Below are 12,161 nucleotides of genomic sequence, written 5' to 3'. Positions count from 1 at the left end.
TTTTCTTCTTTCCCATACCTTTGATAGAGTAACCTGCACAAAAACTGCAAGGCGGTTTAGTATGTTGCAATTCTTTTCAGCATTTAGACTTGGTTTCAGGGAGATTACTGAACAATGTACACATTTTGTCATAATATAGGGACAAAGTTCAAGTTATTTTACTGGGATTTTATGTCATGGACCAGAGGTGGATAAAGTAGCCAAAGGTCTTATTGAAGTAATAGTAGGATTACTCAAGTAGGAGTAAAAAGCAGTGATCCAAACAAAATACTCAAGTACTAGTATAAAAGCATCTGGTAAAAAGGCTTCTCAAGTACTGAGTACCTGTTTGATAACAGCATCTGATTAAATTGTGAAAACATAAATTATGTGAATATATGTGTGAACAGTGCTAAGTACTTCCTGGACCGTAGTTGGGAATAGCAGCAAAATATTTTACTCACGTAAGAGTAGCGATACTTCAAAATAATATTACTCAAGTAGAAGTAAAAAGTACTTTCCAGTATAATTACTCCATCTATTTTTTTTTTTTTTACAAAAATTACTCAAGTAAATATAACTGAGTAAATGTACCTACTGCCCACCGCTGTCATAGATCAACACAAAGTTGTGCATAATTGTTAAAAGGAGGAAAATAAGACATGAGTTTCCCTTTTTTTACAATGCACATCTGAAAAGTGTGGTTTGCATTTCTATTCAGCCCCATTATTCTGATGCCCACAAAGGCCTTAGATGTTTGTTACAGAACATTAGATAACAAACAGCATCATGGAGACCAAACGACACAGCAGACAGGTCAGGAATAAGGTTGTGGAGAAATTAAAAGCTATGTTAGATAATAAAACAGCAAATGCATTTTGCATAGAATACTACAGAATATCGATGTGGTTTAGCTGGGATTTAATGTTTCTACTGTTCTGAGACCCTGGTGGGGGCTGCAGGCAGACAGTCATGCCAAACCTGAAATAGAGCGCAGGTGCTGTTGCTCCAGATGACAGGGAGGTCATGTAATGGTTCAGTAATGCAGGGTACAGCAATGAGTCAAAGTAAAAAGTAAAAATCGTGGCTTCAAGGGCATCATCAGGGTTTTTCAAGTCCAGAGTCCAGCTTGTGAAGATTATTTCAGTACAGTTTTCAAGAAAATTACTAAATATATTAATAAATATAATTATTTTTTATATATTGCATCCAGTTCTTTATGGCAGTATTATGGATGTGTAGCTTATGTCATTTGTAAAACAAAGACTTTGCACACTGAATTTGGGATTTTCTAAATTTAACTTTAAAGAGATATGAACATTTTCTGTGGGCTGTCTTTGCTCACACAGGGATTTTCATCTTAAACATGATTAAAACACATCCACATCCCCTTTTTAAAAATACTAAAGATTCAGATTGACTGCAAAATGTAAAATCAAAATAACAAGTAAAAAGTCTATTTGATTGTCAGCAAGGGTCACTTCCATGACTCTAAAGGCCAATAATCAACTATAAAGGTATTGATCCACAGACTCTTTGAAAAAGTTTACTCAGATGTAATTATCAAAAGTAAATGTTATAAATAATATACTGCAAAACAAATGTTGATAAACAACTGGCTACTTTTCATGAAAAAAAAATCACAGTGGGCAATTACCTTCAAGCTAACAAAGTTGAATGATACCTTTGTAGAAGTACAAAGAAAGATCAAAGTGACCTTGTCTTGTAAGAATGTGTGTGTGTGCTTAAAATACAAGGAAAAACACACACATGTCTCTGGGTCTCTTCTCTTGTGGACAGTATGCTGTTAGCGGGCCAATTAAGGGGAATAAGGAACACCTGTGCTAGTCAGCACCACTGTCAGATGCTGATAGGTTGTGTTAAAATCAGCTTCACACAAACACACCTACACAAAGGACATGGTACTGACTTGTTTTTTATTTTAGTCTTCATAAACCACGCAGATGGAGGCACATGCTGTCTCAGTCCCATTTGAACGTGCATGGATGTTGTTTCTTGATGTGAAACATAGTAAGGTTGCTGCCCTTCTCTTCACAGCTATTTTTGCTTTTCTACCAGCCCTGCCTGTTGCTGCTGAAACAGTACCAATGATCCATAACATGAAGCGAACCATCCAAACAGCTTTACTGTGGAAGAGACACGGAAATGGTTCATTTAGGTAGGTAGGTAGGGAGGGAGGTTGATAGAAAGAAATAATTCTAACTCACTTCTAAGTTGCAGAAATTTGAAATTTATAGTCTGGCTTCTTTAACTAAGACATTTTAAAATTTTTGCCTACTTTGCTAATATTTTAATTTCTTATTTTGCTGCCAAAATAATAAAATCTTTCAGTGATGCCTCCTAAGCAACTAGTTGATGTAACATGTCATTTGTATGGTACACCAATCAAATTGATCCAATATGTTTCAGAATGATGTCTGTGATCCCATAAAATGATAAAGACACAATACAATATGATACTATGCATTACATTATGATGCAATGTGATCCAATACCATGCAACGATATGATACTTGGATGCAGTGCAATACGATACCATGTGATGAGATACAATACAATATGGTGTCATATGATGTGGTATGATACAATATATGTTCATGTGATGTTATGCATTCCTATTTGTTATGATAGAATAGCATGACATATAATAACTTAAGATTAAATATACTGGGGCCTATATCCAGCGTTCTGGGGACAGGTTGCCAGTCCATCACAGGCAACACAAAGACACACAGGACAATCAACAATGCACATGCCCATTCGCATCTTAAGCGCAATTTGGAGAGACCAATTAAGCTGACAGTCATGTTTTTGGATCCTGGTAGGATGCCGGAGTACCTGGAGAGAACCCATGCATGCACGGGGAGAACATGTAAACTCCGTGCAGAAAGACCCCTGGCTGGCATTCAGGCTCAGGACCTTGTTGCTGCAAGGCAACAGTGCTACCAACTGCGCCACCCTGCAGCCCTTAATGAGAAACCATGCAATGCAAATATGATACGATAACATGTGATACAATGTAATGCAAGTTAATATCATATAATGTGAAGCAGTATTGTATGATGTGATACAATGCAATTTATTATGATACAATGTAACCCCATACCATACGATGTGATATATTGTCTGATATGATATCAGAACATCTGAATGCAAACCAATAATATTCAGAATAGTCTGTGACAACACATTACTGTCCTTTTTGTCTTGGACTCATTGCCGTCTTAGTAGCTGCCTTCATGCAGACCTATTCACTATAAACTCTAGCCAGATATGTTCTCTTAACCTTTATTAAGTGCTCTCACTTTGAAACAATTAGTCTCCCAGATTGAAGTCCTTGGAAGAATGAATATTATTGGTTTGTTATTAAAAACTGCCAAAACCTTAGAATATCCCACAGAGCATCATTCGATCTATTATAAATGGGTGAAATATGTATGACACCATAAAAAACTCAAAAAAAGGGAGGACCACCAAAGCTCAGAGAGGTCATAAACAGGATCAAGATAAAATAATTACAAGACTCCACTGCAGAGACTGAGGTCTCACTAAACGCCTTTTAAGAAAATATTAAAATTCTGAAGAACTGTGTCTACATATTGAAGAAAGATGGTGAAAGCAACACACTTGTTTTTGATCAGAACAGCCTCAGAAATGGTTCTGAATTCAGGAAATGACAGATATACTCAATACAGGTAAATGTGTTTCTGTATAATTTTTTTCTGTCTTCCATAGAATGAAGATTTATCTAAACAGGATAAGACTTCAACATATCCACAAACTTACGTCAGTACTCTGATTTTGCAGATATAAAGTCACTTACTGTCTTTGATTTCATTTACCATACAGTTCAGTGTTTTCCTCTAATCTGAATGTACTGTAGATACTTTTTGTGGCTTCATGAGTTCATGTTTATCAGAAATGTGAAAAAAATCAGTCTGTCTTGCAATAGCGTAATTTCCTGGTGACCTTTTGAATCACAAAGTAAAGTCAGACTACAGAAATAAGAACTAATGCCAGGCTCAATGTAACTGACACTACATCTAAAAGATGATTATATGACAGAAAAAGAGAGGTCACTAACATAAAAGTAAACACACATTTGAATGCAAATTGAATCTTATATGGTAATTTGTATTTAATGGAAAATGTACTTCCTTACAAAGACAAGGTTCAGACTGAGATTTTCATAAATTTTTTGAAAAATTATAATTTCTTGCTGCTCTTTCTTAGTGCTGTGCTGCATAATTTCTTTTCCATATCCACAGATGTGTTGGATTTAAATTGGAAGACATGCTTTTCTGGGAAGTAATTTTTATTTTTGTGTCAATCTTTTGTGGTGAATAGGACCCAAATGCAGACTGGAGGCTGCATGTAGAATAGACAGCAAAAGTTAGGTAAAATAAAACTTTTTCAGATTTTTCCTGCAATGCAAATAATTCCTAAACTGATAGCAGAACGGAAGAAAAAAAATGTGGGAATGTGGGCGAGAGCTGGGGAAACCCCAAGTGACAAACCGACAGGCGTAAACAAGAGGGATCTGACAGAGAATGGATGAAAACCAGGACTACATATATAGACAGGACAACAATTATTGAATGGAAAGCAGGTGAATTGATGAGTAACATCAATGAATGAACAAAATACATCACAAAAACTGTGAAAGTAAGTAAACCGAACTCATTAATCATATGACAGGGAACACTAAAACCTGGAAAGCAATAGTCAAATCAGAACACACCCAAACTCAAAGAGCCATAATTCATGAGTTTGTTCCTCTTGTGTGATTCAACCATGACTTTGATATCATTCACATGCAAGAATGTTCTGCAAAGTTTCTGGAGACAAACAATTATTCTCTTGGCAAAACCTTTCATATCTAAAGAAAATGTCACTCAGAAAAAAACCCCGTTGTATTCCGTCAACCCCATATCATGACGCTGCCACCTCTGTATCTTCCTGTCAGGGACCATCTATTCACGCTCACTTACCTAACCTTAGATAAAATGGGCTAAAGGAAAAAATTATAATAATAAAATAAATGGACATATTCTGGTCTTGAATGAGAAGAAAAAAAATCAGTATTCATCATGTTCTTTTTCGGCTTCAAATTTTATGCCGAAAGCACTTACTTGCTCTACTGGAGGACTCGTTTGGTGGTAGAATTGCCTGGGTGGCATTATTCAAGAGGGAAATAAATCTTCTGTGATTATAGCCCCCTCTGTGCATCACGATTGCTTTGAAAACCTCACCTCTTGTTTGTTTGTTTTTCCAATCTTTTTCCCTGTCAGTATACAAGATATTAATAAAACCACTTGTACAACTCCTTAACTTTTAAAACTGTTTGTGATCAATTTTAGGCTATGTTTAGAGGTATGATATCACATTTTCTCTATCATGGGTCCTTTGCCACATTACAGATCCAGACACCATTCAAACCTTTTTTAATCTCCTCCTCTTGTTGAAAAACTTCATTGTCAGAAATTAAAATCATAATCATGCTCCAGTAGCTCCTGCGTGGGTGTTTTGGGTGTGTAAAGCAACTGTTTGTGTTGAATGTGTGCCCGGTGGTTGTAATAGATTGTGTTCGTACCATCCTGGTGGTGTTTGCGTTAAATGAGGGTGTCCTCAAAAGCCCATTATCAGGCTGAGCTGCAAGAGTCCATTGGCCCTGCACGGGAAATATTTCACAATTATGGACTTTTGTGCTTTTTCTACTACATGACCCTCACTGGACTGAAGAGTGTGCTCTATCTTTTTTATTGCCAATTATAGGTGTCCAAAAGCACATTGAAGTGAAATAAAAGAAGAATAATTTGTGCTGAGTTGTGTGAGACTGGCAGACAGAGTGAAAGACAGACAGGAAGGTATACAGCAGTGAGTAATGGTAGGTTGTTTAGGTTTTTATGTCAAGGTGAGACTTATAAGTCAAATTAAATTCACAGTATTGCATGATAATGATCCAAGCCCAATAAAGAGTCCTCCAGCAGATGGTATGGCCCCCAAAGATCTCCTTAAAGTCAGACAAATTAAGACTAAATATACAAATATATCTTCTGTAATGTAATGAGGTGAGCTGGTTCTGTTTTTGGGGAAATAAATTACAGCACTTACTTTATGTATAGGCTGATAAACAAAAACAACAATGCAACATATTTCCTCCTCGTTTTATTTTCAGCAGCTACATCTGTTGCAGAGAACATCTCATGCGTACGGGCAGAAAATGCTGGAGGTTGTGTTCACACTTCTACAGCACAGTGAGTGCGATGTTGGCAGACGGAGGCCAAAAAGCCAATAAGTATCAGGAAAGCCGTCTGACTCCTCAAACTCCTCAGTCCCTGGGAGCCTGATTAGACAAGAAACAGTCCACAGCATGGTAGCTGTCAATTAATCCTCTCACTCTGAGCTAAGCAGAACCGTTTGACCAGAATTGTGCTTCAGAGCATTATCTATCCCCGGAGAATCACTATGAGGTAAAGTTAAGTGAAGTGCATATACTCTTTATATGGTGTTCCACACTATAAAGTGTACAGTGCCTTGCATAAGTATTAAGTATTCACAACTTTTGAATTTTTCCAGATTTTGCCACATTTTAATGGGGTTTAATGTGATTGACCAACACACAGCACAGAGCAATTGTGGAGTAAAAGTAAAAGCATATACAGTTTTCATAACTTTTTTTTATAAAAAAAAAACTCTGGCACATAATGTGTGTTAGAATGGCCCAGTCAAAGTAAAGACCTAAATCTAATTGAGAGTCTGTATTAAAACTTAAAATGTTATGTTCATAGATGTTTTCCATCCAATCTAGCACGGCTTGAGCTAGTGTGCAAAGAAGAATGGGCAAACAATCACCGTCTAGATGTGCAAATTAGTAAAGACAAACCTGAAAAGACATATACGAAGTATCAAATCAGAGGGTTGAACACAAATTCACATCGTACGTTTTAGATTTTAATTAGTTAAAAATCTTGAAGACTATGTATGCTTTTCCTTTCATGTTACAATCATGCATTACTTTGTGCTCGTCTATTATATAAAATCTTTGAAGTTTGTGGTGGTAATATGAGAAAGTGGGGAAGGAAAACCTTTGCAAAGCATCTCAAATTCAGTCCGATATACTTATAAATTGTGTTCACTCAAATCTTTGTCCAGGAATTACCAGATCAATTTTACTTAACTCTCTTTCATGTCCAGAATCAAGAAATGACTGAAATAGAACCTGTCTAACACAATGAAGTTGCACATTATGCGCTCAACTAAAGAAATTCAATTCCAGATGAAAAGGGTCATAGTACCCATTTTTAAGGGTTTGGGACCCAGGCGAATCACAAGAGCCATTATTCGCAAATGGGGAATGAGTGGTGTACCTCCCCATCAGTGGCCACTCTACCAAAATTACTCCAAGTGTGCATCGACAACTCATCCAGGTGGTCATAAAAGAACCAGAACAACATGTAAAGCACTGCAAACCTCACTTTCCTTAGTTAGGGTCAATGGTCACGATTCAGCAATAGGAAAGAGGGGAAGGTTCCACAGTGAAAGCCACTGGTAATCTAAAAGAACATTAAGTCTGTTTCACATATGCTAAAAATATATATTGATAATGCCCAAGACTTTTGGGAAAATATTCTGTGGACTGATGAGACAAAAGTGAAAGTTTTTCAAAGGAGTGTTACATCTGACATAGAAGTAATGCTGTCATGATCCTAGGCTTTAAATTTGGATTTGTTCTGTGTTCTGGTTCTTCTCTGTCATTAATCAGTTCTCCTCAGCCCCTTCATCTTACTCAGTTATTACGTTGATTAGAAACACCTGGTCCTGGTTCTACCTATCACCCCCCCAGCATGTATAAGCCTGCCAGTTTCTCTCACTCCTCTACAGATTCTTATTTTGTCCGTTCGTTGTCCACCCATCCAGCTGTTGTCCTGCCAGCTCCTGTTGCATAGCCTGCTCTCTGCTGATCCTGTGCATTCCTTGCCAATTTGTTTCTCTACTTCCTCCCGTGTTTCCTTCTGTGGTTGTACTATAAGTTTCTTATTCTTGAACAAATTACTTTAGTGTGGGACTCTAATCCTCTGCTTTTGTCTGCTTTTGGGACCAAATTTGCCACAATGTACTGTGACAAATACATCTTTTCAGAAATAGAACACCACCTACAGCCAAACATGGTGGTGGTGGAATGATGGTCTGGGATGCTCAAAATAAATTAATGACCCCAAAAAGAGAAAAACAAAACAAATTGAAAGTTTTGGAGTGTCCTAGTCAAATTCCAGAGTCCATATAACAAAAATAATGTCATCACTCAAATATAACAAAAAAATACATACAATATATTTCATAATTCAAAATACAAAAGATGTAACATCTAGAATCATGTCTTCTGCACAGGAACATTGATCTGGGGGAATAAATTGAGATTTATCAAAACAACAAAAAAAGCTTCCATTACAACTACTAATATCCACATAATCGTGTACACACTGGTGTAAGTTCCTCCTGAATACTGCCTCTTCAACACAAACCCACCAGGAGTTGCATTTTCCAAAACCTTATCCTTTAGTCCACTAGAGAACAGCAAAGGTAATGTATGAACCTCCACAGAGATGTACGTTTATTAAAGGCAGCTCTGATGAATTTAAACCTTCCAATAAAATGTAAACAATGGTGTGACACAGTGTTATGAGTCCATCCTTTAGTTTTTGTCCTGTATGATCCTCAACTTCACCTTTTTAAAATAAATGTTTAAAACATCATTGTGCCTTTTGACCATATTATTAAAGTTTCTGCTACTGCTATCTATTGTTACATCCTATTATATACCTTATACACAAAATTAAGAAATTTACATTTAATTAGGACATTGACTCTACGTTTTATCATAAGAAGTCCTTTTTTGCTTTCTCTATTAAGCATTTCCAGATGTAGTTAAAACGGTCATCCTTTTCCTCTGACCAAATTTTGCCTGTCCTCAGTATTGGGATGTGAAAAATAAAGCAATTAAGAAGTAGTGGGTTTCTGTTTCAAGGGCACTTGCATAGAAACTATCATTAGGATGCAAAACATAGCAACACAACAATCATAAGTACATGTATATAAACAAAGAGCTCCAATTTCTAAGCCAACAAAATATTCTTAAAAAGAAACTTGCTCATATCACTGAGGCAAGTGAGGAGCTCTCTTAAGAGCTCTCTCATTAATTATTAAAGTTTATAATCAGGAGATGTTGATATGAATAAAAATACAGTTCACCTCAAGAAGCAAAAACCACTGGAACAGATTAAACTGTGCAAGAGAGCGTTCTACTACATCCATCTGTCCCCAGCAGGTCGCCTAGGGTGTATCATCAGAATCTGTTGGCTTACGAGGCTTGTTTTTTAAACTTGCTTCTGATTCATTTTGTTTATTTTTATCGTTTGGTGTATGGTGTTTTTGTTTTGTGGTATTTATTATGAATGTATTTGTATAAGTAAAATTCAACATATTTTGCTTTGGATTGATAAAATAATGAGTTACCTGCACAGCTGTAGAAGAGTGTCTCACAATGTCAAGCAGACCACATCGGCTGTGTCATCTGTTGATGCAGGATTATGTATCATTGTGGCATCTGCAAGAATATACAAAAAAACTAAATTTCATAAAACTAAATTAAGGAGAACAAAGGTGAATAAAATAAAAAATAAAAAACATTCAGTTCTGCTAGGGTTCTGGCTCATTTTCAGTTCAACGAAATGATGGGCCTCTGACCTTGATGATGTGACTGCTGACAAAGGCAGAATAATTTCGGTGAGTGTACAGAGTTGTGCTGTCAGCTCAGATTCAGCCAAATTCAGGGAAACCGACGGCTCAGCGCTTCACTGCACAGATGGATGATGACTGAAAGCAAACCACGAGAGCAACTCCAAAGCTGCTTAATGTTTTCAAATGGCTGAGTCAGTCAGCGAACCTGATCAGAAGAGCAAGCGTTTTATTTACGGAAGACAAAACTAAACTCAGAAAGAGTGAAAAAACAACTGAAGACAGCTGCAGTCGGGGCCTGGCAGAGCATCACACATGAGGAAGCTCAGCATGTGGTGGCGTCCATATGTTTCAAATTTCAGCCAGTCTTTGAATCCAACTGATTTCCATCCAAGATTTAAAAAAATAAATAAAAATCTCATAGTTACATTTATACATACAGGTTCATGTCAGTAAGTTAGAATGTCATTGAAATGTTGATTTATTTTAACAATTTAAATGAAATTTTGAAGTTTATGTAGATTTATTAGGCAGATTTATGTGTTTCAATTTTCATGATTATGGCTTACGCTACTGAAAACCCTGAGTCATCATGAAATTTTTATATTACACAAAACCAATTAAAAAAGTGTTTTGTCATGCTCACGTCACGGCCTAAACTATGACGAGGTAGCAGACAGTAGATAGTCACTGACTCCTCTACAAGAAAGGGTACTAAAGAAGTTTGCCGTTCTTAGAGGGCTGTAACCAAGCATATTAATGGAAAGTTAGTGGAAGGAAAAATGTTTGGAGAAAATAGGGGGGGGGGGAGTCAACAGAGATAACAGTGCCCTTAAGAGGATGGTAAAGAAAAGGCCATTCAAGATCTTGGAAAGGATTCACAGAGGTTCAAGAGCCACCACACACAGACGTATTAAGGACATGATCTAGAACTGTTGCATTCCTTCTGTGAACCCACCCCTGAACCAGAGACAACATCAGAAGTGTCTTACCGGGACCTAAAGAAAAAAGGACTGAACTGAGGTCTAAAGTCCCCTTTTCAGATCAGAGTAAATATTGCATTTTGTTTGGTCCCAGACCCTGAAGGAAGAGAGGAGAGGCACAGAATCCATGTTGCTTGAAGTCTGGTGGGAAGTTTCCACAGTCAGTGATGATTTGGGATGCCAGGTCGTTTGCTGGTTTTTAATCTACTAATCTACTACAAAATCTGGGCACTGCAATATTTGGTTATTGTAATACCAAAATAAATGTCTAAATCAAGGTAACCAACCAGGAATTATTTCATTTGACAACAACATAATTATTTTCTTGTAGTATGTCTGAAAACTGTAGCAGTAATAGGGTGATGTCTCCTACACATGTAAAAAGTGCTTAAGTGTGGGTACTTGAAGAAAGAAAACATCATTTCTGTGTTCAAGGATGAGCCTGCATCTCCCACATGTCGAGTGCTTCATGATCTCCTCCAGGCAGGTGTGGCTTTCTCTCTCCATTTTCCTTGTCTGTCTTTTGTGACCTTGTTAACACTCCCTCTCTCTTATTCTGCAGCTCTTCTGCTCCCCAAAGGCCCTGGTAATCTCCATTCCAGAGCCACAATATTTCTCCCTGAAATCAAATTTGTCGCTGCTGGTTGATTTATCAAGATGCCTCTCGTGCCTGCAACACTACTGCAGAGCTGAACAAATGACCTCTGAGAGGTGCTGTGCAGTTTAACTGTGCCTTTGACCAAATCTTTCCAGCTTTTCTGAAAAATGGAGGCTCTTTCTTCATTTTCTTGGCACAATTTGTTATATTTCCTCATGGCGTTCAGATGGTTTCTGTCTTTTCTTGCCAATTTGTAATGTGTTGTTCAACCTCAGTACTTTCCTCACTTTCAACCTGAGTTTGGAGCTAAGCAGAGGTTCTGGATTTGGCAGACGTGCAACGAATGAGTCAGACTGTTTTTAAGAACAGGTGAAAGAAACAGCCGGTACTTTCTGCTGTCTGACAGCTGATGTATGCACATGTTTAAAGAAAGAACAGCCCAGAATAATGCAGAAAGTCCAGGGATTTCAATGATAAGAATTGTTAGTAATGAGTACACTTTTTTGCACACAAGTCATGGACACAGAGATAAACACTAAGCGCTCTTTTCTCATTTAATTAATTTGAATAACCAAACTCCATGAAGCAGAGAAGCTGACATTGTTAGTGGGAATAATGGGGCAGGAAAAAAAGACAACTTGGACATAACCCAAAATAAGACAAAAAAAGGATGACAGTCTGTTGCAGAACCTGTGACGTGTCTGTGTGTGTGTGTGTGTGTGTGTGTGTGTGTAAAGGTAATATTTTTGCAGCTGCCCTGTTTATGTAGAGAATACAAAAAACCTCCACACCACACACAGATAAACACACGCACAACTCATTCCAGTCAGCGCTGAGTCATT

The sequence above is a fragment of the Girardinichthys multiradiatus genome, chromosome 3 (genome assembly GCF_021462225.1).
Source record: "Girardinichthys multiradiatus isolate DD_20200921_A chromosome 3, DD_fGirMul_XY1, whole genome shotgun sequence".
In the NCBI taxonomy this organism is placed as follows: Eukaryota; Metazoa; Chordata; class Actinopteri; order Cyprinodontiformes; family Goodeidae; genus Girardinichthys; species Girardinichthys multiradiatus.
Note: the sequence above shows the minus strand (reverse complement) of the source record.